This window comes from Macaca mulatta, chromosome 8 (genome assembly GCF_049350105.2).
Source record: "Macaca mulatta isolate MMU2019108-1 chromosome 8, T2T-MMU8v2.0, whole genome shotgun sequence".
Lineage (NCBI taxonomy): Eukaryota > Metazoa > Chordata > Mammalia > Primates > Cercopithecidae > Macaca > Macaca mulatta.
Genome location: NC_133413.1, coordinates 20,531,883 through 20,557,618, shown reverse-complemented (window position 1 = coordinate 20,557,618; position 25,736 = coordinate 20,531,883). Strand labels below are relative to the sequence as shown.

Below are 25,736 nucleotides of genomic sequence, written 5' to 3'. Positions count from 1 at the left end.
GGGGTAGAACGAACACTGCTAGAAGAAACTGAAGCCCAGGAAGAGATCACCTGGCTCCTTTTGTATGAATTTAAACTCTGAGGGATAATATCCTAAGAAGCTGAACATATTTGCAAGTAAATTATATATCCACTCTAGATATTCTGTGAAAATCGTGAAGACAGGGACTAGTGCTAAAAAAATCCAAGAGGCAAAACCTTAATGTGTCGAAAGGAGAATGAAGGAAATTGTAGAGCCTGGTGAGTTTCAGGGCAGTCGTTAGCCAAACTAGAGGATTATTAAAAATATTGCAAGATCAGATGGTCTTCACCGGGTCTGAACTGGCATGAATGATGGCTGAATGGTGGGAACCAGGGAAAGGGGCACCACGCAGGCAGAGTGCCCTCCCTCCGGGTAGAAGACCAAAAGGGTGAGGTCAGAGGCTTTGAGGGTGGTGGGAGTTTGACAGGTTAGTGGAACTGAAAGCTGTATTGCATGGCTGGAAACCCACACATTATTCACATTTTCTGAATGGATGTTATTGGAACACAGTTGGGGAAATGCTGATGTACTGGAAACAGGCTTGGGCAAAGAATCAAGAGGCCTAGGTTTTCGTTTATTAATATGTCAGGTACCAGGTGCCAAAAACTTCCTTCACTACATTCCCGGAAGTACTTACTTTTTCAACATGCGTTCAGTGAATACCTATAGTTGCTGGGCCAGAGACAGAGAGATGAAGCCTACAGCCTGACTGTGAAGTCTGGTTGGAGAAACAGGCAAGTCATAACATGATTTAACACAGGATGATGCCTGCTACAGTAGAGGTAAGAACAGAGGCTTTGGCAGGCTATGAATTTGTACCCCAGTCAGGATGGAGAGAAGGCTTCTTGGAAGAGGTGACATCTGAGCAGAGTTTTTGAAGATAATTTAGAATGGGTGCTGGGAAGCAAGATATTTTGACGGTGGCAGAAGCACATATAAAGCTGTGGTGTTGTGCAGACGATGGCTTGGTCAGAGCAGCTGGTGTCAAGAGGGAGCAATGAACGAGAAGATTTCAGGTGGGCAGGGACTAGGTTATGAATGGTCTTACATGCCATGCTAAAGCATGCTGTGAGTGTGTATTTTATTAATTTTTTTAAAAAAATCATGGATTGATTCTCCACATTTAGGGTTTAGGAAATCAGCCTGGAAGCAATGTAGAGATAGATTGTGGTTTTGGAGAGGTGAGATTGGAGGCAGTGAACCTTGTTAGGATGCATGAATACATACACACACATACGCCCGCCCGCCCACACCCACACACCCGTGGCTTAGACAAAATAAACGTTCTCCACCATGGAAGGAATCCAGATAGATGAATCAGAGCTTGCATGTTGGTTCCACAGTGTCCCAGGTCCTGGCTGCTTTGGGCTAGTTGGTCTGCTATCCTTGGAGATTTTCTCATCTTCTGGTGTGGTTGCATGAGCTCCAAGTTCCTGAGAGCAGGAATGCAGGGGGCGGGGTTGGGGGTGGGAATCACAAGAGCAAAGGGGCATGCACTAGCTGTAATATAAGGATACAGTAAGTCCTTAACATCCTTGATAGGTTCTTGGAAACTACGACTTCAAGCGAAACTTATAGGATGTGTAACAAAACCGATTATGTTATCAATATAACAAAACAGTGTTATTTGAGGACTTGCTGTAGGTCGTTTTGCTTAAAGTCTTGGTTTCCAAGAACTAATCTGCAATGTTAAGTGAGGACTTGCTTTTATGTTGGAGAAATTGTCACGGAAGACATCTAGTTAGAGCTCATTGCCCCTATGTCGTGCCATGATCACTTTTAGCTGTAAGAGAAAGGCTGAAAATATAATATTTATTCAGCGGCCGTGTGCCCCACTAAAAATGGAGGAGTTCTATCAGTAAGGGAAGAGGACAAATGGATAGTGGGGTAAACCATCTCCATCTCTGCCTGAAAGTAGTGCAGGAATGCAAGGGACACATAAGGAAGACCTGAACTGAGGCAGTGGAGATTCGGAAGACGAGACATACTGCAGGGATAGCCGATATTGGGAACTGATTAGATACGGGAAGAAAGGAAGGTGAAGACATTGAGGGTGGTTTCTGCTATGGGCAGCTGGGTGGACGGAAGTGCCTTTCAACATGTAGTGCTTTGAGGGAGGAGTGGATTTGGGGATGAGGTGGAAGAATGCTGACATTTTGGGACATGTTGCGTTGGAGATTCCGATGGCACATTCAGATGCAGATATTCAGTGGGCCGATGGGTATTCAGGTCTGGGCTAGAGGGAAGAGATTTATTTTTTTATTTAAAAAGAAATGTTAAAGAATTATCTCCCTTCTTTTCTTTTTTTTAAAAATTTTATTTATTAAGATATAATTGACAAATAAAAATTATATAGATTTATGTCATAAAATGTTATATCTTCCTACATGTATTCACTGTGATATGATTAAATTAAACTAACTAACATATTCTTTACCTTACATACTTTTTTTTTTGTGGTGAGAACATTTAAGATCTACCCCTTTAGCAATTTTCAAGTGTGTAATGCATTATTAATTATAGGCACTGTGCTGTCTGACAGATCTCTAGAATTTATTCATCCCGTCTTACTGAAATTTTGTTCCATTTGACCAACATCTCCTCATCCCGCTCCCTGCTGTAGCCTGGGTAACTGCCATTATACTCTTTGCTACTATGAGCTCAACATTTTAAGATTCTGCATATAAATAAGATCATGCAATATTTGTCATTCTGTGCCTGACTTATTTCACTTAGCGTAATGTCCTCCAGGGTCATCTGTTTTGTCACAAATGATGGGATTTTCTTCTTTATTTTTAAGACTGTATAGTATTCTGTTGTATATATATGTATGCCACTTTTTTTATCCATTCATCAATCCATAGACACTGAGGTTGATTTCATATCTTGGCTCTTGTGAATAAAGATGCAAAGACTATGGGAATGCAGGTATCTCTTTGATATACTGACTTCATTTCCTTTGGCTAAATACAAAGAAATGGAGTTGCTGGATCATATGGTAGTTCTATTTCTACTTGTTTTTTGTTTGGTTTTTGAGTCGGAGTTTCGCTCTTCTTGCCCAGGCTGGAGTACAATGGCACGATTTCGGCTCACTGCAACCTCTGCCTCCTGGGTTCAAGCGATTCTCCTGCCTTAGCCTCCCAAGTAGCTGCAAATACAGGCATGTGCCACCCATGCCCGGCTAATTTTGTATTTTTAGTAGAGACAGGGTTTCTCCATGTTGGTTGGGCTGGTCTCTAACTCCCAACATCAGGTGATTCCTCCTGCCTTGGCCTCCCAGAGTGCTGGGATTACAGGTGGGAGCCACCATGCCCGGCCCTATTTTTACTTTTTTAAAGGAACTTCCATACTTTTCCACCAACAGTGTACAGAGTTCCCCTTCTTCCCACATGGCTCCAGCATCTGGTACTTTATCTTTTTGATATTAGCCATTCTAACAGGTTCGAGGTGATACCTTATTGTGGTTTTCATTTACTCTTTCTGGATGATGATTAGTGATGTTCAGCATTTTAAAATGTATCTGTTGGCCATTTGTATGTTTTCTTTTAGACATGTCTGTTTCAGTCCTTTGCCCATTTTTAAATTGGGTTATTTGTTTTCCTGCTATTGAGTTGCTTGACAAATAAAATGTATATATATTTATATTTTGGATATTTACTGCTTATAAGATACATGATTTGCCATGTATTTACTCACTTCTGTTGGTTGTCTTTTCACCCTGACAATTGTTTCATTTGCTGTGTGTTAGCTTTTTAGTTTGACGCAATCCCATTTGTCTGTTTTTCCTTTTGTTGCCTGTGTTTTTGGTGTTATATACAAAAAAATCATGACCTAGACCAATGTCAAGAAGCCTTTTTTCCTGTGTTTTATTCTAGTAGTTTTGTAGTTTCAGGTGATACATTTAAGTCTTTACTCCATTTTGAGTTGATTTTTGTATGTGTTGTAAAATAAGGGTTTGATTTCATTCTTCTGCATGTGGATATTCAGCTTTCCCAGCACTATTCATTGATGTTCTTTCCCCATTGTGTGTCCTTGATACCTTTGTCAAAGATCAATTGACTATAAACTTAAGGGTTTATTTATGGGCTCCCTATTCTGTTCCATTGGTTTAGGTCTGTTTTTATGCTAGTACCACACTGTTTTGGTTAGCATAGTTTTGTAGTACATTTTGCAATCAAGTAACGTGATGCCTCCAGCTTTGTTTTGCACCAGATTGGTTTGGTTATTCACGGTCTTTTTTGGTTCCATATGAATTTTAGAATTGTTTTTCCATCTCTGTGAAAAATGCCATTAGAATATTTGTAAGTGTTACATTGGATCTGTAGATTGCTTCAGGTTATAGGGACATTTTAACAATTCCTTCAATCTTTGAACATGGTATATCTTTCCATTTATTTTTGTCACTTCAACTTTTTTCATTAGTGTTTTATAGTTTTCAGTGTACAGTTCATTCACTCTCTTGGTCAGGTTTATTCTGAAGTATTTTGCTTTTTGTAAGTATTACAAATGAGATTATTTTTTGATATCTTTTTTGTATAGTTATTACTTTATAGAATTGCTGCTGGTTTTTCTATGTTGATTTTGTATCCGACAACCTTACTGAATTTATTAGTTTTAACAGTTTTTTGGTGGTATCTTTAGGATTTCTATATATAAAATCATGTCAATTGCAAAAAGAGACCATTTTACTTATTCCTTTTCAATTTGGCTGCCTTTTGTTTCTTTTTCTTGCTTAATTACTGTGGCTAGGAATTCTAATATTATGCTAACAGAAGTGATGAGAGTGGGCATCCTTGCCTTGTTTTTTAAGAGTGTGATGTTAGTTGTGGGCTTGTCACATAGGGTCTTTATTATGTTGAGGTATATTCCTTCTTTACCTAATTTGTTGAGAGGTTTTTTGTTTGTTTATTTATTTGTTTTTTATCATGAAAGGGTGTTGAATTTTCTGAAATGCTGTTTGTGAGTCTATTGAGATGATCTTATAATCCCCCCTCTGGAAGGGAATGTGTGTGGGCTTGCTACGGGAGCCTTTGGGCAGGCTGGTTCCTGGCTCCACTGGGGTTTGCTTAGAGCCTGGATTTTCAGGTTCAAGTCTGGAGCCTGGGTTTACTGTGGTGGGCCTGGAGCTTGTGTCTGTTGAGTTGGGCCTAGAGCCTGAGTTTGTGAGGACAGGCCCAAAGTCTGGATTTGCAGGGGCCAGCCTGGTGCTGAGATGGGCTTAGTACCTTAGATCCATAGGGATGGGCTAGGAGCCTGAGTTCACAGTGGCTGACCTGACATTGGGGTGTGCTTAGAGCCTGAGTCTGTAGTGGTAGAGGTAGGGTCCTTAGTTTGTGGGGACCATCCTGGTACCTGGGCCTGTACGGGCAGTTCTGGAGCCTGGGTCCATGAAGGCCAGCCTGGGGCTTAGACCCTGGGTTCACTGGGGGCATGCCTAGATCCTTAGTCCACTGGCACTGGTCCTGCCTGGAGACTGGGTCCCTAGGCCTGGGTCCTGGGTTCGTGGCAGCTTGTGTGGCCGCAGGGTCTGCTGGAGCAGGCCTGGATCCTGGGTTCTGTAGAGCATGAAGCCCCTGAGGCTGGCCTGGCTCCTAGGAGGCCTGAAGTCTCTATCTGCAAGGGCCAGACTGGTTTCTGGGTCTGTGGGTGCAGGTCTGAAGCCTTTGGCCATTGGGGCTTAGAAGACATTTTAGAAGTGGGTATGACTGCCCGGGAATCATGTGGAAAATGACAAGAAATATGAAGTTTGCACTCTAAAGAAAAAAAAATTGAAGAACAGGCCGACAAAGTAGTATTTAGAAGAAATTTAGGAGGATCAACCAGGGATAGAGAAGGGAAATTTTAACAGGAAGATATTTGGAAAATGAGAGAGAGGATTTTCAAAAGGAGGCAGTAATTGCAGAGACATGCCATAGATGAGTCCAGTCCGATAAAGACTGAAGCATCTAGCATTTAGGAGGTAATTGAATGCATTGAAATAGGAGAAGGAGGGTGTGTGTGTATGTATATGTGTGTGTGTGTGTGTGTGTGTGTGTATGTGTATAAAGTTGTTTAGATTAAACCATTTTTTTAAAAAATGGTCACACGATTATTGGAATTACTCAGGGTAGACGGTGGCTGTTTCTTAAGGATCTCTAGGAGTGTACTCTACATCCTCTAGGTGCCTTGCCCCTCAGCAGCCCACCTCGGGCTCTTGTCGCTGTGACAGCTTGGTAACTGTTTCTCTCAAGCTAAAATTTAGGGTGTATTTCCTGCTGCATGAGAATGTTTTTTGGGAACAGTGGATAGATATTTAATACAATGGCCATCATGAACTAGCTTGAAATTTGTGATGAAGCATTAGGGTCCCACCTGTCACTGATCACCACTTTCTCATCAGGCTGCCAATGAGGAGGAGGGTTCTGGTTGGGACTGAAGCAGCCCTGGTCAGGTTGTGGAACTAGGTGTGATGAGTGTCTTCATTTCTTTTAGGAGAATCCTAGCCATAGAGATACGATGTATTAACAAGTACAAAATGATTTTGAGAAGTGGACCATCTTTTAGGTTTTCACCTAATTAAAGATATCTCAATTAAAGATTTCTACATTTTCCTTCAAAGAGTATAAGTTTTTTTTTCCCTCTGAAAGCTTACAAAGAAATTTTTAGAAAGTTGTATTCCTTTTAAGAGCTCAGTTCTGTTGCTAGTTAGACAACACTGCCCCCTCGTGGACTGAGCCTGCAACACTTTTCAGTAGCAGTTAACCTTGTGAAGTGCTGTTGGAGTTCCTGCTAGCAGATTTCCTTCAGATTTGTTTCGGAGTTAATACTCTTTTGTTCTTTCTCCTTGATTTAATTTGGAGGTGTGTGTGCTTATACCATTCATATAATTGAAGCCTCCAGTCAGAGTTTGTTCATTTGATAAGACAGTGGTGTTAATGGGGCCACGGTCAAACCTTAAGGGAGAGATAACCTTCATTTCTGTACATCAGGAGCTTTGCAAGCTATTTTACAGAAATATTTTTGTTGGTTTTAGGGAAACCCAAGCAAATTAATAGGAATGGCTCAATGCGATATCCAACTACATTAGGAAAAAGCAACTTAGCGTGTATGCCCTTCTGATGATGGATTGTTAATATCTGAAATGTAGCTCCTTTAGTTACCCTTGGAACAACTGTCACAGTGAACTTTGACATAGTAAACACAGTAAACTTTGAGTTGGTTGAAGTGAATAGAATTAAAGTAGACTGAGACCCTGTCCTAGTTTTCTATTTAAAGTGAAAATGACTAGAGACTCTTTTTTTTGTGTGTGGCTCCAGGTTTCCTAGAATTTGTCGGGAACTGAGATTTGTATAGTTTTTATTTTAATATTTAGATCGTTTTAAAAAGGGGAGGGCAGGAAAAATGACATTTAATTTCTACACATATTTCTGGAGTATTTGCTGTGTACCCAGTACTGCTAGTCATTGCTTATAAGGAGATAATGAACTTACACGCAAGACAATATTCATACGACGAACCATTAAATAGAAAATGGTATGTAATTAAGTGCCAAATGAATAGTACAAATCTCATGAACAGATGACTCATTTCATGCTAAAGATCCTGCACAGAGACAGACATGCACTTTCACGAGGAGACAGACTATTTGAGATGATGAAGATCAGAATGGGAAGTGAGGGATATGTGGTTATCACGTGGACAGGAGGGGAGAAGCAGCGCAGGGTGAAAGGGGTCATCAGAGGCTTTTTACAGGGATGCTCATTTGTTCTTTGCCTCGGAGGGTAAGTAGTATTTGAATAGATGGAAAACATGGGGAGAATTTGGTTCTAGAAAAACATGAGACTGAATACAGGATGTTGTGCAGGACAGTAGAATATTGACTCAGATGGAGAAGTAAATTAAGATATGATCATGGAAAACTTTAAATATTCGTCCAAAAAAATGGTGATTTAAAGTATATGTTTCCAAAAGTCTTACTTAATTGCTTAATTTGGGTGACTGCCCTCTTTCTGGGGGGCCTCAACTGTACCTTAGCATTTGCCTCTATTGTTGAAACAGTCATTCATTCTGAAAGGCACAAATTTATAGATTTTTCTTTTGCCAACAGAGATGAAACTACATCTGGTTATCTTGATTGCTATTTGGCTAGTTTTGAAATTCTGTATTAATTTACCTGTTATCAATTCTGCATCAGTTTACCTACATCCATCAATATACGTACATTCTACAGATAGTTTGATTTTAACCATTTCACGTCGAATAGTTAAAATTTAGGGTTTTGTGATATATTGCTCTCATTCTTGTGTGCCAAGTGCAAAAGATTATAAAAATTAAATCCAGCTTAGCAGTACGTTTAATAAATTCAACTTTTTGAAAAAAGTTTAAATGAAAGGAAATTAAAATGTAGCAACTATGATCATTAATGTTATTGTTTGTTATTTGTCTGTTGTTGTATTCACGGGGTTGTTACTCTGTTGATACAGTCATGTGCTGCTTAATGATGGGTATATGTTCTGAGAAATGGGTCATTAGGCGATTTCGTCCTTTTGTGAGTATCAGAGCGTACTTGCAGAAACCTAGATCATATGGTATTTGATACACACCTAGTCTATATGGTATAGCCTATTGCTCCTAGGCTCTAATCCTGTGCAACATGTTACTGTCCTTAATACGGTAGACAGTTGTAACACAATAATAAGTAATTGTATGTCAGAACACGTCTAAACATAGAAAAGGTACAATAAAAATGCAACATGACAGATAAAAGGCCAGGTGCAGTTGTTCATGCCTGTAATCTACGAACTTTGGGAGGCTGAGGTGGGAGGATTGCTTGAGGCCCGGATCTCAAAGACCAGCCTGGGCAACACAGTGAGACCCCCATCTCTACCAAATAAAATACATAAAATAAAGTAATGAAAAGACAAAAAATTGTACCACCGTATAGGGCATTTACCATGCATGGAGCTTATAGGACTGGAAGTTGCTCTGAGTGAGTCGGTGAGTGAATGTGAAGGCCTAGGACGTCACTGTCCACTATTGTAGACTGTATAAACAATCAACACTAAGGCTACACTAAATTTATAAAAAACATTTTTCTTTCAATAACAGCCTTAGATTACTGTAACTATTTTACTTTGTAAACTTTTTAACTTTTTAAAACTTTTGGACTATTTCGTAGTGATACTTAAAATGCATGTACATTGTACAACTATACTAAAATACTTTCCTTATTTTCTTATTCTATAAGGTTTTAATAATTTTTTAGTTTTTATTTTTTCATTTTAAGCCTTCTGCTAAAAAACGGAGACACAAAAACACACATTAGCCTGGACGTACACTCGGTCAGGATCTTCACAATGTCACTAGGCAGTGGGAGTTTTTTGCCGCCATTGTAATCTTACGCGTATGTATCTAATTAGGTATATAATCTTTTGTATATGCAGTTAGTCATTGACTGAGATATTCTTAAATGGTAGATGACCATATTTGTTTTTATTTGGAACTTATTTGTTTTTATTTCTAAATCTGAGTTTTAAACAGATATTACAATTACTTTCTTATGCTAATTTTTCTTAGTTCGATTTATTGTTTTAGAATATGATACTACCACTTCTGATTTGAAGGTATGAAGTTTAGCGATAGGATCATATATGTTGCCCCTACCAAACCTGCGTTGGTGCCCCTCATACACGTGGCAGGGTCACCAGGCCATCAGAGCCTTCCTAGCAAGCAGTGACATGACACTGAAATCTTTAAGTCTTTGGTAATATTCCTGCTCTCCCCTCTCACCCATTTGCTCTTAACTATGAATTTCCCCATTTCCATTGTTTATGATCTTCGACACCTTCTAATTTGGGTATGAATTTTAAAAATATGACCATATCTTGTTAGTGTATTGAAATTTCTTTGAATGTCTTGAGTTAAAAGGAAAATTTATTAGGTGAGTTATAGCTGTGAGTAGCTAAGATGAGATCCTCTCAGACGGGGTTTCTTAACTTTAGGGTGTCTGGAGCACCCAGAGATTTGATGAAAAATTCATATAAATATCTGATTTTTTTTTTTTTGTCAGGAGAGGGTCTATATCTTTCTCAAGGATGTCTTTCTCAATGAGAACCACTTTTCTGAGACTTGAAGAACAGAAAAATCAGCATGTTATATTTTTCCTAGTCCTTCAGATACAACTTTTAACCTAATTCAATCACACTAACATGATGTTTACTATAAAATAATCTAAGTAGTTCAATCACTGAATATATATTGTTATAATCGTTTTTGCACGGTATATCTCGTTCTAGAAAGATCAAAGAGACCAATTTATACTTTGTTTCCTTTTTCATCTTGAAAAATGATATATTTACTGTAAAGAGAACACTTGCTTTAATCTTAATAAGTATGGGGAGCAGCAAATACTATTTTAGGCCTATATTCATGGATTACCTTGTATGTTAATATCATCTAGTCAAAAATAAGGAATACCTTTTAACTTCAGAACACTATGATAGGTATCTAGGATCTAGAAAATGTAAGATAAAAAGTAAGTGGGGAAGACAGTATGAAATTATGAAAATATAAGGACCCATAGAAAAGCGTAGGCAATATGTATTTTAAGAATAAAAGGAGAGGCCAGGTGTGGTGGCTCACGCCTGTAATCCCAGCACTTTGGGAGGCAGAGGCAGGTAGGTCACCTGAGGTCAGGAGTTTGAGACTAGTCTGACCAATATGGTGAAACCCCGTCTACTAAAAATACAAAAGTTATCCAGGTGTGGTGGCATGCACCTGTAGTCCCAGCTACTCAGGAGGCTGAGAAAGGAGAATTGCTTGAACCTGGGAAGTGGAGGTTGCAGTGAGCTGAGATCTCGCCACTGTGCTCCAGCCTGGGCAACAGAGTAAGACTCCATCTAAAAGAAAGAAGAAAAGGGAAGGAGATGTCACTGAGAGTCGGTGAGGCATGGAGAGATTCAGTGAGAGGTGAGACTGGAGCTAAGGATATGAAAGATGAGTTGGACATAGTTAGAGGAGGAAATAATTTTTTTTTTTTTTTTTTTTTTTTGAGATGGAGTCTCGCTGTGTCACCCAGGCAGGAGTGCAGTGGCACGATCTTGGCTCGCTGCAAGCTGAGAGGAGGAAATAATTTAATGAGCAGAAGTACAGAGGTGGTCATGTAACTTAGGGGGTATGCTGAGTTGACCAATGGAGCGGCAGCTTTTTGTAATGGCTAACAGCATGGATTCTTCGTCCAGCTTCTAGTCCTGGCTATAAGCTACTTAAAACCCTCTATGCAGAGCCAGGCGCGGTGGGTCACGCCTGTAATCCCAGCACTTTGGGAGGCCGAGGTGGGCGGATCACAGGTCAGGAGATCGAGACTATCCTGGCTAACACGGTGAAATTCCGTCTCTACTAAAAATACAAAAAATTAGCTGGGCATGGTGGCAGGTGCCTGTAGTCCCAGCTACTCGGGAGGCTGAAACAGGAGAATTGCTTGAACCCGGGAGACAGAGGTTGCAGTGAACTGAGATGGCGCCATTGCACTCCAGCCTGGGCGACAGACTGGGCAACAGAACGAGACTCCATCTCAAAAAACAAACAAATAAACAAACAAAGTACTCTATGCCTCAGTTTTTTAATTTGCAAAACTAGTACCTTTCTTGTAATTTTATATGATACGTGGTTGCTATATTTAAAAAGAAAAACCTAATACACAGTGTCAGCAAGATAGCAGTAGGGAAATAAGGTGAGGAGTTAGTAGCCAGATTGCAAAAGTTCTTGAATGACAAGTTAAAGCAAAGTTTGGCAAACTAAGGCCCTTGGGCTAAATCCTATTCCTCTCTTGTCTTTCTAGATCACATTTTATTGGAAAACAGCCTTGTGTTAATTTACTATTGTCTGTGGTTGTTTTGGTTGCAATGGCAAAGTTGCCTATTTGTGTAGAGACCTTATGGCCCAGAAAGCTTAAGGTATTTACTATCTGGTCCTTTACAGAAAAAAATTTGCTGACCTTGAGTAAACAGTTACAGCTGTAACATAATTACAGAGGATCTACTTAACATTTTTATTTTGTTTTGTTATTTACCTCCAAGATACAATGGTAGTACAGGTATTGAGTACACATTCCCATTTCAAAAGGGAGACATCAGCCAAAAGAAAGGGGTACTAGGCCCCACACAAGTCTGAAACCCAGCACAGAAGACATGAAACCTTTAAGTTCCAACATAATCCTTGACTCCATGTCTTGTATCCTGGGTACACTGGTACCAAGGGTGATCCCCTGAAGCCTTAGGCGGCCCCGTCTTAATGGCTTTCTTGGGTGCAGCCCGGGTTGGAGTGCAATGCCTGCAGCTTTTCTGAAGTTCACAGGGCACACTGCCACTGACTCTACAATCCTGGGGTCTACAAGGTAGATCCCTCATGAGTGGCTTGGTGCCCTCCCTGAGGTAATGAGCAGTTCTCACTCTGTTAGTTTATGTAAGAGCTAGTTGTTTACAAGAGCCTAGCCCCTCCTTCTCTCTCTCTTGTTCCCTCTCTCACCTTGTGACATGCCTGCTACCCCTTTGCCATGTACCATGAGTAAAAGCTTCCTTAGGTCCTGACTAGAAGCACATGCTGGCACCATGCTTCCTGTACAGCCTGCAGAACTGTGAGCCAAATAAACCTCTTTTCTTTATAAACTACCCAGTTTCAGGTATTCCTTTATAGCATTGCAAGACAGAATAATACACTTCCCCATGGGGCCAGCAGAAGTACAGCCACATCACCTACCCCTCTCCCCGCCTTCTTGGGCTGAGCTGAAGTGGTACCTTTCTCCCGGGGAAACAGTACTTTGGCCACTCAGAGAAGTCACATCTTCCCTGAGCCTAAGTTGGAGGAGTGCCACGTCCCCAAAACGGTGCCTTGGCCCCCCAAAAAGATCCTGTTATCCTAGTACCTAAGCTGAAGCAGCAGCCTGCATCCTAGGGAAACTGTGCCTGGGCCGTGCAGAACAGTCAAGGCCCCCAGGCCTGAGCTGAAGGAGCACATTGGTCCCTGGGGTATCAGTGCGCTGGCTGAGGTAGTAGCTACACATCCCTGGGCTGAACTGACATAGTATCCCATATACCAGGGAAGCAGAACAGTGGCTTAGCTGAGACGCACCACCGTATAGACCAAACAGCTCTTGTATCCTGCTTCTGTGGAGCCGGTCTAGGCCCTAGAGTCTGAGCTGTTGGGACACATCTGTTCTTGAGGAATGGAATCATCACTGTTCTATTCCCTGTCCCCCACACTCTTCACCCGACCATGCTGCAAAAAACAGCTATTCTTTGCCATTCTCAGGTACTTGCTGCCACTGTACCTGGCCTTGCAGAGGCTCAGATGCTGACGATCACCACCAACCCAGGATCTAGAGTCACTACCACAAGGTGACTCATACCCTGTGACCCGAGTTGCCCTCTGGTCAAGTTGCCAAATAGCAGTCATACCTTGCTCCTTGAGCCTAAACCTTCAGAGTATCACTTCCCTGGAGTTGGGTGAGTATTTTACTGTATCCCCCAAAAGTAGAATCACAGCTACAACCTGGCCCCCTGAGCCTGAGCTGCTAGGGAGTAGCTCTGAGTCACAGATCATGGTTCTGGGGGCAACTTATATCCAATCCTTTCACAGACAGCAAGTTTGCACCCCAAATGCAGGTGCCACAGTAGGTTCACAAGACTCTGAGCCTAGGACCCTGGCCCCCCAGCCACTCCGGGCAGCTGCATCTAGAACTCAGTGCTGTTGCAGCCACTTGTAGGCCACGTCAGACCTGACACTGAGAGAAATTCCCTCATCTAAGTCTCTCCATTGTGTGGAAAATGAGAATAGGAGGACCCCCGAAACTCTTGGGACCGAAGACATTAACAGCCTATGCCACTGCCACCACTGCCACAAACATCTACAGCATATGCCACTGCGGCACCCACAGTTATTGCTAACATTGAATGCAGATGAAGAGTCTGCACAGAGACTATACCATTGCACCTGTCTGGAAACAGTCAACACACTCTTTCCAACCAGCACAGTAAAACCCAGCTGAAGGTGAAAGTCTTTCTGTACAAAAGCCTGTCTAGTGTTTGGAAGAGGCAACCGTTCCACCAGACATCAACACACAGATATCTACCACACAGACATCAACACAGGGAGACAAGACATGAAGAGGCAAGGAAATATGACACCACTAAAGAAACATAACTCTCTAATAACAGACCTCAGTAAAAAAGAATTCAATGACTTGCTGGACTATGAATTCAAAATAATAATTTTATGGTAATTCAGTGAAATACAGAAAAGAGAGACAATTTAATGAAGTCAGGAAAACAGTTCACCATTGAATGAGAAATTCAGCAAAGAGAGAGAAATTATAAAAAAGAATTAAATAAAAATCCTGTATTTGAAGAATTCAATCAGTGAAATAAAAAATACAACAGAGACCTTCAATAGAAGACTTGATCAAGCAGAAGAATCTCTAAACTTAAGTTCACTTGAAATTATGATCTGAGGAAAAAACAGAAGAAAATAAGAATTTAAAAAGTGAAGAGAGCCTGTAAGACTTGTGAGACACCATTAAGTAAATAAATATTTGTGTTATGGGATTTACAGAAGGAAAAGTGAAAGACAGAGGCATAGAAAACATATTTAATGAAATAATAACTGAAAACTTCCCAAGTTTGGCGAGAGATATGGACATCTAGAGCCAGGAATCTCAAAAGTCCCCAAATAAATTCCACCCAAAAATTTATTTTTTTTTCCTTCTGAGACATATTTATGTCAAATTGGCAAAAGTCAAGGACAACAAGGAAATTCTAAAAACAGCAAGAGAATCAAGTCACATGTAAGGGAATCACCATTAGAGTAATACCACATTTCTCTGCAGAAACCTTACAGGCTAGGAGAGAATGGGCTGATATATAGTCAAAGAACTGAAAGAAAAATACTGCCAGCCAGGAATACTACGCCTAGCAAAGCTATCCTTTAGAGATGAGGGAGAAATAAAGTATTTCCCAGACAAACAAAAACTAAGAGAATTCATTACCCCTAGGCCAACCTTACAAAAAATACTCAAGGGAGTCCTGCATCTGGAAGTGAAAAGATGAAAATCACTATCATGAAAACAGGCAAAATTATAAAACTCACTGGCAGAGCAGATACACAAAGGAGAAAGAGAAAAGAATCAAAACTTACACTACAGAAAACCACCAAACTGTATAATGATAGACAAAAAAGAGGAAGAAAGGAATGAAGAGAGGAAGAAAGGAACAAAAGATATACGAACAGCTTAAAAAGCAATTAACAAAATAACAAGAGTATGTTCTCGCCTATCAATGATACCCTTGAATGTCAATGGATTAAATTCTCCACTTGAAAGATATAGACTGGCTAAATAGATGAAAAAGCGTGACCCAGCTCTACGCTGCCTGCAAGAAACTCACTTTACCTGTTGATTATTGAACAACACAGGTTTTGACCTGCACAGGTCCACTTATATGCAGATATTTTAATCAATAAATATGTTGTTTAATTTTTTGGTAGCTTTGCAACAATTTGAGAAAACTTGCAGACAAACCATGTAGACTAGAAATACTGGAAAAATAAACAAGAGTTATGACATGAATTCATAAAATATATGTAGATACTAGTTTATTTAATCATTTACTACCATGAAATAGACACACGTCTAGTGTAAAAAGTTAAAATTTATCAAAACTTATATACACCAGACTGCACATGGTGCCATTTGCAGTCCTGAGAAATGTAAAGAAATATAAAGATGCAGTATTAAATCATAACTGCATAAAATTAACTGTAGTACATACTGTACTCTAGAATAATGCTGAAGCCACGTGTTTTTGCTATTGCAGTGAGCTCAAGTGTTGTATCTGCTTAAAACGCTGTGTGATGCTAACCAGCTCCATATGAGCAATTCATCTGTCCAGTAAATTATGTATTGTATTAAAAAGTGATCTCCGTGGTGGTGCACACCTGTAGTCTCAGCTACTTGGGAGGCTGAGGTGTCAGGATGTCTTGAGCCCAGGAGTGTGAGCTATGATTGTGTCACTGCATTCCAGCTTAAATGACAGAGCAAGACCCTGTCTCCCCCTCTAACCCCCAAAAAGAGGTTTTTTTCTCATGGTTTTCATGTATTTTTCATCATGTTTAGTTCAATACTATAAACCTTTAATAACACCATGGGATCCATACAAAGTACTGCTAGTGATGCTGGAAGTGCTCCCAAGAAGCAGGGAAAATTCATGATATTATAAGAAGGGTGAATTGCTTGATACGTATCATATGGATTGAGGTCTGTAGCTGTGGTCACCTGCCATTTCAAGATAAAAGAATCTAGCAATGTAAGTACCGTTGTAAGAAAAGAAAAGGAAATTTGTTGTCACTGCAGCTCCCTCAGTAGGCACAAAACCTTGAACTTTTTAATATTGAAAATGTACCTGTTATGTGGATGCAGGATACCTATAAGAAAGGCACGCCTAGAGACTCTATAATGATTTAAGAAAAAATGAAGTTAGTGTATGACAACTTAAAGCAAAAGGAAGGTGTTAGATCTAAACTTGGAGAATGTAATGCCAGCAAAAGATGGTTCCATAATTTTAGAAAGAGATTTGCCTTAAAAAATGTCAAGATAACAGGAGAAGCAGCAGACAGCCAAGAAGCTGCAGACAAGTTCCCAGACGTCATTAAGAAAATCATTGAGAAGAATGGGTATCTGCCTGGCAGTTGTTTTTTTTTTTTGTAGAGAAAAAGTGCCCCTTTTCTGGAAAACATTTCCACAAAGGACATTTATTAGTAAGGAAGGGAAGTGAGTACCAGGATTTAAGGAAGGAAGGGATAGGCCAACTGTACTGTTTTGTGCAAATACAGTTGGATTTATGATGAGGACTGCCCTTGTCTATAAATTTCTAACCCCTGAGCCTTGAATAGAAAAGATAAACACAGATACCAGTCTTTGGGTTGTATAACAAGAAGTCCTGGACAACAAGAACTCTTCTGCTGGATTGGTTCCATCAGTGCTTTGTCCCTAAGGTCAGGAAGTACCTTGTTAGTAAGGGACTGCCTTTTAAAGTTCTTTTGATATAGGACAATACCCTTAGCCACCCAGAACTCTGTGAGTTCAACAGTGAAGGCATCGAAGTCGTCTGCTTGCCCCCAAACACAGTATCTTTAATTCAACTTCTACATCAGGGGGTCATAAGGACCCAAACACAGTATCTCTAATTCAGCTTCTACATCAGGGGGTCATAAGGACCATTAAGGCTCACTACACACAGTGTTTTTTGGAAAGAATTGTTAGTGCTTATGGAAGAGAACCCTGATAGAACATAATGAAAGTCTGGAAGATCACATTATTGAAGATTCCATTGTTGAAGGAAAAGCTTGTTAAAGGAAATCCTTGAAGTCTGAAACAATAAGTTTTTGCTGGAGAAAACTTTATCCAGATGTTGTGCATGACTTCACATGATTTACAATTGAGCCAATCAAGAAAATCATGACAAGAGATTGTAGATATGGGAAAAAAGGTGTGTGGGGGGGGTGGTGAGGAAGGATTTCAAGATATAGATATCAGAGAAATTCAAGAGCAAATAAGTATCACACCAGAGAAATTAACAGAAGATGAATTGCTAGAGATGAGTGCTTCAAAATCATTGCCAGATGATGAGGAAAAAGACGTGGAAGAAGCAGTTCTAGAAAATAAATTGACATGAGACAGTCTGGCAGAAGGGCTCCAGTGATTCAAGACTGTTTTTGACTTCTTTTATGATGTGGACCCCGGGCACTGAAACTAAAGCAAACAGTGGAAGAAGGATGGAAATGAAAAAGTTAAAAAGTCAGACGGAAACTATGATTATTTCTATAAATTTACATTGAATGTGCCTGCCTCTCTTGCTGCGTGTTCTTCTTCCTCTACCTTTTCTGCCTCTCTTATCCTTGAGATGAGGACAACTCCTTTCTCCTCTTTAGCTTATTCGATGAGAAGTTGAGGATGAAGACCTTTATGATGATTCATATCCACTTAATGAATAGTACATACATTTTCTCTTCTTTATCATTTTCTTGGTAACATTTTCTTTTCTCTAGTTTATTATAAAAATAAAGTATATAATACATACACGATACAAAATATGTGTCAATTCCCTATTTATGTTATCAGTAAGACTGCTAGTCAATAGTAGGCTAACATATTAGTAGCTAAGTTTTTGGAGAGTCAGAAGTTATATGGATTTTCAACTGCATGGAGGTGGTGGCCCCTAAATCCCATTCAAAGGTCAACTGTAGACTGAATGTGAAAGTATGGGAAAAGACATTCCATGCAAACAGAACCCAAAAGCAAGCAAATGTAGCCGTTCTTATATCAGATAAAACAGACTTTAAGTAAACACATGTAAAAAGAGACAAGATCATTATACATTGATAATGGGATCACATTCAGCAAGCGGATGTAACAGTTATAAACATACATGTACTTAATACTGGAGCACCCAGATAGTCAAAGCAAATATTATTAGATTTAAATTGCACTTAAACAGTAGAATAATAGTTGGGCAGGTAAACACCCCTCTAAGCATCAGATAGATCATCTAGACAGAAAATAAACAAAGAAACATTAGATTTAAACTGCACTTTAGTCAAACTCTCAGCAAGTTAGGTAAGAAGGAACATACCTTGACACAGTCAAAGCCATATATGAGAAAACCATAGTCAGCATTACGCTAAACTGGGGAAAGTTGCAAACTTTTCCTCTAGCTCTGGAACAAGACAAGAATGTCCACTTTCTCCATTTTTTTTCAAACGTACCAGAAGTTTTAGCCAGATAAATGATCTTATATAAATAAAACTGTGAAAGCTTCAAAAAATAAAAACCTTTGAACTGACAATCTAATTCAGTAAAGTTGCAGGATACAAAATCAACTTAGAAAAATCAGTGGTGTTTCTATATACCAACATTCGAATAGCAGAAAGAGAAAGTAAGAAAGCAACTGCAGGTACAGTAGCTACAAAAAGTAAAATACCGAGGGAAAAAATGTAACCAAGGAAATGAAATGTCTCTATAAGGAAAACTATAAAACACTGATGTAAGAAATTGAAGAGGGCACATGCGCAAACAAAAACACATTGCATTTTCATGAATTGGAAGAATTAATATTGTAAAAATGGACATACTACAAAAAGCAGCATATACGTTCAGTGCATTCCCTATCAAAATACCAGTGTCATTCATCATAAAAATAGAAAAAACAGTGCTAAAATGTGCACAGAACCACACAATACCCTGGATAGCCAAAGCAAGAAGAACAAAGCTTGAGACATCACACTACCGGACTCCAAAATATACTGCAAAGCCATAGTAACCAAATAGTATGGTACTGTCATAAAAACAGACACGCAGACCAACGGAACAGAATATAGAACCCAGAAAAATCAATCTCATATTTATAACCAACTTATTTTCAACAAAGGCGCCAAGAACATTCACTGGGAAAAGGACAATTTCTTCAATAAGTAGACACCTCACATCTCAAAAGAAGACATATAGATGGCCAACGGGTATGTGAAAAAATACCGAGCATCAGTATTCATCAGGGAAATTCAAATCAAAACCATAATAAGATATTTCTCAACCAAGTTAGAATGGCTGTTGTCAAAAAGACAAAACATAAAAAATTGCTAGTGGAATTAGGAGAAAAGGGGAACTCTTACACACTGTTGGTGGGAATGTAAATTAGTAAACCCATTAAGGAGTCTGGGCATGGTGGTGCACGCCTGTAATTCCAGCACTTTGGGAGGCCGAGGTGGGCAGATGGCTTGAGCTCAGGAGTTCAAGACCAGCCTGGGCAATCTGTTGAAACCTCATCTCTACAAAAAATACAAAAATTAGCTGAGCGTGTTGGTGTGCGCCTGTAATCCCTGCTACTTGGGAGACTGAGGTGGGAGAATTTCTTGATCCCAGGGGGTCAAGGCTGCAGCAAGCCAAGATTGCACCACTGCGCTCCAGCTTGAGCGACAGAGCGAGACCCTGTCTCAAAAATAAAATAAAAGTATAGCCACTAAGGGAAAACAGTATGGAAGTTGCTCAAAAACTAAAAATAGAGTTCTCATATTATGCAGCAATCCTACCACTTGGTATATATCCAGAAAAAAGGAAATCAATATGTTGAAGATCTATGTGCTCGCCCATGTTTATTGCAGCACTATTCACAATAACCAAGAGGAGGAATCTACCTACATGTCCATCAGCAGATGAAAGGGTAAAGAAAATGTGGTATATACACACAATAGAATACTCTTTTGCAGTAACAAAGAATGAAATTCTGTTATTCATGGCAACATGGATGAGCTCGCTTGGGGACATTATGTTAAGTAAAATAAGCCAGGCATAGAAAGATAAATACCGCATGTTCTCACCCATATGTGGAAGCTAAAAAAGTTGATCTCATAGAAGTGGCGTAGAATAGTGGTTACTAGAGGCAGGGAAGTGTGGAGGGAAGTAGGGTATAGCCAAAGGTTAGTTAATGGATACAGGATACAAAGGTACAGCTAGCTAGGATGAATAAGTTCCAGTGTTCTATAGCAGGATTGGGTGAGTATAATTTACAGCCATTTATTGTATATTTTAAAATAGCCAAAAGAATGGACTTTGAATGTTTTCAACACAAAGAAATGATAAATGTTTAAGGTGTTGGATATGGTCATTACTGTTCTTTGATCATTACACATCACATACGTGTGTGGAAATGCACTGTATCTTATGAACATGTACAGTTATTACTTGTAAACTAAGAGTAATAATAAAAGCCCCCAACACACACATTTCTTTTGTGCTTTTGTCAGAAATTTAAAAAAGGAAAAATGCTATAGGAAAATTCATCTGGCAAAATTGCTTAGAGTGGATTGGAAGATATGAACTAGGGCTGAGGAGCGGAAACTTGTTAGGATTGGCAGTTAATTCCGAAACTAATCATATGCACTGCAGAGAAGAGACGCTGGTAGGAATATAAATGCATAAATGCATGAGACTTTCAGAACGTCATCATAGTCTTGGTGACTGCAGATATGGGGAGATATGATGACTCTGAAGTTTGGCAGTAAAGTGACAGGAGATGTTAATGATGCATCTGAAATAGGAATTCTCCACCATGAGCTAGTTTTTCAGGGAAGGCAATCACTTTTTGACATGTTAAATGTGTGACGTGGGGTATCTGCCAGACAGTTAGGAATTGTTGACTTTTTGCTTTATTCTCCTTCTCTGGACGTGCCCAGCTTTCCAGGGGATGATAGGTGCAGGGGCACAGTTCAGAGAGCAGGCTTCCTGGATTGCCAAGAGCCCATACAGGATCTCAGGAAAGTGAGACTCTGTCCTCAGTGCAGGATTCCTGTTTTCCACTGGTGTCTTTCAAAGGGTGGGGTGGCCTTCTGAGATAATGTAGATACGTAACAGCATGGCCTGTCACTGGCGATGACTTGGCCACTGTCTGTGAGAGAAGCACAGGACAGAGTATCCAAAAGCTCTCTTGAGAGCTTTAACACTCCATACAAAACTCAGATCCTTCCCTTTTATTCAAAACATGAGATACTCGTCCCTTCCGGATGTCTCCTCAGACCTTCCCTCAAAGTGAGCTAACTAGACTATGTGTGAGCTACTGCTGGTTATGGTTTGCTCTCATTATGTTATTATCATAGGGTGGGAGTTCCGATTGTCAAGACAGATGGGAATGTAGCTTTGAGATGGTTAACTCTGCCTGATAAGATTTCTTTTGTATTTGCCTTTCTTCACTCTTAGAGTTAAAAGAATACAAGCTGATCTACAGTTATCTTGCTTTCATCTCTCCTTGTTCTGTGATCCCAGTTCAAGTTTAGACCCCTGCCTCAGATGTCTGTTCTGGCTGATTGACATAGTTGCTTCCGAATGGATTAAATTACTGACATCTTTTGCTTTTCCTATGTGATAGTTTCTATTTGGTGATTCCTTCTCACATCAGAACTGTGAGGTAGCCTGAAGCCTAGGGGAGACGTCAGGTCTGGACACATGAAATTATCATCATAGAGCTGTGGAATGATCGATGTAGAGCCTTATATTTAGTCATTTCGAGGTTTTCACGTGCCGTTGCATGTGACTTCTGTCATTTTAATCTTACAACAACCCTGTGAAGTAAGCATCTTGTTCGCCTACAGTGATTGCTTGAATTAAGTTCAAAATTAATTGTACCAAAGCCTGGGAGTACAAAAGTACTTTGTAGTGAGTACAAAAGGCTGGAAAAGAAAGGCAGCATTACTGGCCCAAATCACATGGTAATGTAGCAAAGGCCGATTCCCAGCACTAATAGTAATAACAGCTAATTCTTACTGAGTATTTCCTATGTGCTAGACACTGTTTTAAGCAATTTCTATCTATTGACTGACCTAGGGTACCTTTGCCACCACGCCAGTTTGTTGATTGGATGATAGAGATTGCTTCCAAGCTCTTGCATTTTGAAAGGCGAACAATGTGAAGTAAGAAGAACAGCAGGTGAAAAACTAATCCCTGGGATTCCACCTATAACTAAAGGGGAGTGGAAAAAGTACAACAGGCCAAGGAAATGGAGCAGAATGGCAGCCGTGGCAGAACTGCAGCTGGGAGGGCTTGTTGCCTGTGAACCAGTGAGAGAGAGGGATTCTAGAAGAAATCCTTTACCTTGCCTTTCCATTAGTTGGCCAGACTGTGCCCTGCTCCTGAGCCTGGGCCTGGAGTTCTGATCCTGCTTCCCTGCCCTCTAGCACATCGATGTGCTTGCTCCTGGGCCTGGGCCTGGGCCTGGAGTTCCAATCCTGCTTCCCTGCCCTCTAGCACATCAGTACCCTCATTCACTGGGCCTGGAGTTCCCATCCTGCTTCCCTGCCCTCTAGCATATCAGTACCCTCATTCACTGGGCCTGGAGTTCCCATCCTGCTTCCCTGCCCTCTAGCATATCAGTACCCTCATTCACTGGGCCTGGAGTTCCCATCCTGCTTCCCTGCCCTCTAGCATATCAGTACCCTCATTCACTGGGCCTGGAGTTCCAATCCTGCTTCCCTGCCCTCTAGCACACTGATACCCTCATTCATCCCTACGGAGAGGTGGAATGATGCATTTCACTTTACTTGATACTTGAGACAAACTAGAGTGTTTGAAGAAAATCTTATACTGAAAGAAAGAAAAAATAAATAAAAAGAAACGGCTTAGAGTTACAAACCTAATTTAACCAAAGGCTAGCTGCAAATCGACTCCATAAGTACACTTTATCGAGTGGTTCCTGCTGCCCACTTAGATGCCATTTGGATGCTTAGTGACTTTTCTACTTTTAGGGGGATTCAGTTACCCCCAGAACTTGCTCTTGCTTTTTCTTTGGAGATATATTGTGTAAACTCCCTCAGGTCAGCCCCTTAAGCCCGAGCTCTGTTTGCTTCCTGCTCCCATGCTGTCCCCGTACCCTTGGGTTCTGATTCCATCCCAGGCTCAGTACATGGCGAAAGCAGTTTCTCAGCTCACCATCAAAGTTCTTCTTGCCCAGTAAGTGCGACAGTGTTTTACGTCATCTTGACCTTGCAATTTGGTGTTTGTACTTTCTGGGGTTCTCAGTGACATGGGGATACAACAGTCCTCAAAACAGATACATATCACTGACTTCTTGGACATTTATTTCATTTGCATCAGTGGGACTCATATTTTGATTACATTCTGAACCGTATTATCCAGTTGTCAGTGTAAGAATTTACTTAGGGGCTGGGCACGGTGGCTCACACCTGTAATCCCAGCACTGTGGGAGGCTGAAGTGGACAGATTATTTGAGGCCGGGAGTTTGAAACCAGCCTGGCCAACATGGTGAAAACTCATCTCTACTAAAAATACAAAAACTAGCCAGATATGGTGGTACATGCCTGTAATCCCAGCTACTTGGGAGGCTGAGGTGCGAGAATCGCTTGAACCTGAGAGGTTGAGATTGCAGTGAGCCGAGATCACGCCACAGCACTCCAGGCTGGGCGACAGAGTGAGGCCCTGTCTCAAAAAAAAAAAAAAAAGAATTTACTTAGGATAATATTGGAAATAACTAGAAATATCCAGACTACTCAACAATGACTACATTGTATTACTAAGGATACATTGTGTGTTCATTAAAAATGTTTATTTGGTTTATATTAATAGAAAATAAAGTTGTATGTGTATATGATTGTCAATAAGTGACTGCAAGTAATCAATAGGGAAAGAAAGGTTAAAATCCTCCAATTGTGCGAGAAAAAAAGATAGTGCAACATAATGTAAAAGAGTGGCTTTGTTTATTCTCTTCTTCTCTTCTGTACATTCACATGTGGGCTGCCAACTAAATGCCCCTTTCCTAAACTTTGGTCTGAGGGATGCTGCTTATTCTTTTCCCTATGTGTTGGGTTAACTTTCTCTATATTCTCAAGGTTGCTAAACTTTCTCTATATTCTTTGTTTGTAAAAAGGAATGAATACTCAATATATCCCAAAGTTAGGGTGAAGAAGTTTTTCTCAAAAAGATACCAGAAAAGAGGGAGTGGTCTTACATTAAGTTCTTAAAGTGTTCTGTATTAGGGATCCTCTTTTGATTATTTTGATTAACAAAGAATTCTTTGGAGAAAACGTATGAGCTTGAAATAACTACAGATAATATCAGTTTGGAATGCTTATGGAGATCACTAGAACAGGGTAAAAAGAGGGAGAAAACAAATTGAACACATGTTTAGTAGTTATTTATGGGGAAATGGTCTGAGAGGTGCAGGTGTCGGATGTTGGATAAACTAGCTTCTTGAAGATGACTTTTCTAGGTCATACATGTGGTAAGTGATGTTCAGATCACTGCTAGTGAATGGATACTGTAGGTTAGGATAGAGTTTCCATCACACATTAAAAAAATTGCTGTATCTGAAATAACTTAGACAGAACTGAAGATGCAAGATAAGGAGACTCTACTGGTAGCAAAGATCCTTACGACAAACTGCACGTGAAAAGCTTGAACAAAATCATTTCCTGAAGTGGAAGTGAACGAAAACAGGCATTTATTTATTGTTTTAATGTATTATGTGATTTTTATATAAGCACATTAATGTAATAAAATATTATAAGGAGCCATGTGATTATTTCATCCATCCTAAAAATTTAAATATTCAATATGGCCAATAACTTTTTGCCCCATTGGAATTTATGGACTACCTAATAGTTATTTAGAATTGCCTTATATTTGGGTATACCCGATACTTACCTGGTAGGGAGGTTTTTAAGGATTAAATGAAACAATTAGTTGGGTGTCTACAATGTAGCAAGCATTGTCTATAGTAAGCTCTGGGTTAACGGGGACTGACAGAGTCCTGCTATGAGATCTGCTTCCTGCTCTTCTTTGATCTTTCCTTTCTATCACAGGCTGGGTTAGGGCACAGAAACTGGTAATCGAGAGTTTCTTAGAAGGTGACAGGGGACGCTTGAGAGGTGAAGAGCATCTTGCTTGGCCCCTGGAAGACAGGAATCTCAAAATGTTCATTGTGACTTTCTGATAGTCGACCCTTTTTCTCTTTGTTCCCCCCTCCCACCCTTACTCCCAGTGCAGTTTGCAGTGCAGGGAACACACATCTCTTCTGTTCTGAGAGGGATCACACTCAGTAACTCAAGACAATGAGCTTAGCTAACTTTGTTCTTCTGTCAAGTAGCTCTAGGACAGTTGTAGAGCTTTGCAGGTGACTTGTAATGAC

At 40.1% G+C, this 25,736-nt stretch overlaps 1 protein-coding gene across 4 annotated transcripts in view; it reads left to right on the top strand.

Annotated features, from left to right (window-relative positions):
- PSD3 (pleckstrin and Sec7 domain containing 3) overlaps window positions 1–25,736 on the top strand; it is a 696,970-nt gene that overhangs the window by 315,567 nt on the left and 355,667 nt on the right. The window contains exon 1 of one of the 4 annotated variants that reach the window (XM_077943114.1): window positions 13,370–13,502. The exons of the other annotated variants lie outside the window; for them this stretch is intronic. The gene's annotated coding sequence lies outside the window, so the exon portion shown is untranslated. Of the gene's footprint in view, window positions 1–13,369; window positions 13,503–25,736 lie in introns of those variants that run through there. 4 annotated transcript variants of the gene reach the window in all.